Source organism: Octopus bimaculoides, unplaced genomic scaffold (assembly GCF_001194135.2).
Source record: "Octopus bimaculoides isolate UCB-OBI-ISO-001 unplaced genomic scaffold, ASM119413v2 Scaffold_51101, whole genome shotgun sequence".
NCBI lineage: Eukaryota > Metazoa > Mollusca > Cephalopoda > Octopoda > Octopodidae > Octopus > Octopus bimaculoides.
Window position 1 is genome coordinate 158,783 of NW_026315910.1, and position 2,664 is coordinate 161,446.

Consider the following 2,664-nt stretch of genomic DNA (forward strand, 5'->3'; position numbering starts at 1 on the left):
ATATATATATATATATATATATATATAGAGAGAGAGAGAGAGAGAGAGAGAGAGAGATATGAGAGTATATATGCGTGTGTGTATATGTATAGATAAATATTTGTGTACCTAGAAGACAGAATTCTCATGACAGCAGGAATATCAATCTATATATAACAATAGTTGAGATTACTCTCCACTAGTATTTAGAGTTTGGTATATAATATTGTTTGTGATCACGTGTATATATGTGTGTGTATGAGTGCTGAATGTGCATGTGTATGTATATATACATATATATATTTATAATTATTACAATTAAAAGGGTAAAGGTTTATCAATTTATTAATTTATTAATAAATCAACAATTAATAATTTTACCAAGCCCTTCGGTATGTAAACACCATTATCGGTGGAGAACTTATTTAAAAGTTCATATACATTTATAAACATAATTAAACATAATTGACCCTGATCCCTTAATTATGTATATATATTTATATGTAGATCGTTGCCAGTGCCGATGGACTGGCTCCTGTGCAGGTGGCACGTAAAATACACCATTTTGAGCGTGGCCGTTGCCAGTACCACCTGACTGGCCTTCGTGCGGGTGGCACGTAAAAAGCACCCACTACACTCTCGGAGGGGTTGGCGTTAGGAAGGGCATCCAGCTGTAGAAACTCTGCCAGATCAGATTGCAGCCTGAACAAGTCCCGGGGTCAATTTGTTTGACTGAAGATGATTCTCCAGCATGGCCACAGTGAAATGACTGAAACAAGTAAAAAAATTGGAACCATGTGTGTGTGTGTGTGTGTGTGTGTGTGTAATAGGTTCTTGTCAGCCTGGGTTACCCTCCACCACTGCCACCGCCACTTCTGCCTCTGTCTCCACCACCACCACAGTTTTAGAAAACAACCCTACCACCTTATTCTCAACCTCAACCACTCCACTATGGTAGAGTGGCGTCATGGTTGAGAGAACAGAGAAAAAAACAAAGCATAGAGAAGGCTGTAGAGGGGGGGGGGTGAGAGAGAGAAAGCGATAGAGAGAGAGAAGAGCTGCAGGGAAGAGAAAGATGGAGAAAGAGAATGGGTACTATAGAAGAGAGAGAGAGAGAGTGTGTGTGTGTGTGTAAGGGATAGAGATGAGCCAAGTGGTGGCACTGTGCCACCCACTTTTTTCTGTTGCCTTAAGATATTGGCCCAAGGGAATTGAAGTAACATTATGGAAATGGAAGGGCGGAGAACGTGGACATTAAGACTTAAAAGGAGGTGGGCTTCTATGGACTGGGGTATGTGGATGTGGGAGAGAGGGATGGGAGTGGGTAGTTGTTGTTGTTGTTGTTTAGCCCCAGGTCAGTCCTGGTCCAGAGAGACTTACGATCAAAGATGTTTTCAGCTGTGACCATTCCATCTTTTATTCAGGCATAGTGTATCTAGGACTACATTATATAATGTACAGTATAGGAGTTAGTATTAGTGGCTATAGCTGTTGTTGTTTAACCCCAGGTCAGTAATGATCCAGTAGACTTATGATTAAAGAGGCTCCAACTGTGACCATCCCATCTTTTATTCAGGCATAGTGTATCTAGGACTACATTATCTAATGTACAGTATAGGAGTTAGTATTAGTGGCTATCTATCTATCTATCTATCTTACTGTTTGTCTCTATATAGATGTCTATCTATCTTTATCACTCTCTCTCTCTTTCTCTCTCTCTTTCTCTCTTTCTCTCTCTCTTTCTCTCTTTCTCTCTTTCTCTCTCTGTCTCTCACTCTCTCTCTTTCTCCCTATTGATAGTAATAATAATAATAACAATAGATTAAATGAGGTACACCGTTGCATATTATGAATGGGATGTTCTTTTTATACCTCTCTTTCTGTTTTTAAAACCTAACAGGTTCATGAGTCGACTAAGGGGCCTGCACGAGATGCCTAGCTCATTGAAAGCCTTCTTTTGATTTCTGGGGACTTTGAGTGAATGCTTGACCCATAAGCATTTCACTTTCTTCAGTGTGAACACTGACCGGTTGACCACATTTCTGCGCATTGCAGATGGACCCAGTCTGCTCAAATTTGTCACATATTCCCTGAACTGTTAATCTTGATGGAGCTGGTCTTTGGAAATAATTTCATTATTTCAAAACATTCTGTTGCTTACTTGTTTATTATTCATTTACACTGGGCAAATATGAATTTTCTCACGTGCAAGCTTCTCAACGCTTGTTCTTGTCTAGTATTTACTGCATTACCTTTAGATGTAAAAATCTGGTAAAATTCTTCTAAACACAGGTCACATCTATCTATCTATCTATCTATCTATATATATACAAGAATAAGGGCAGAGAATCGTCAATTAATAATAGAATTAATAATTAACAATTTTGCCAAGTAGTTCAGTATGAAAAAAACCTTTATCGGTAAAACTATTTATCATTATAAATATACAGGGATTAGCAATTGAGTTGCTTCTCCAACATACTGAAAATTTAGAAATAGCAGTCAAAGAACTACTGATTCTAAACTACAAATTTTTCTCTAAAGTGGATGGCGATATTTATGGCACACATAGAACAAAAAGCCGGAGGGAAAAGCGCAAACAAACCAAGCCTTTAGTTAATTGGATACGAATCGTTTCATGGTTAAGTGAATGAAAATTTCACTATTCCAATCTTCAGCCCAAAT

The 2,664-nt window shown here is 38.1% G+C and overlaps 1 protein-coding gene across 1 annotated transcript in view; it reads left to right on the forward strand.

Annotated features, from left to right (window-relative positions):
* Nucleotides 1-2,664, forward strand: part of LOC106875649 (ankyrin repeat and sterile alpha motif domain-containing protein 1B) — a 53,946-nt gene that overhangs the window by 27,801 nt on the left and 23,481 nt on the right. The gene's annotated exons all lie outside the window — the stretch shown is intronic.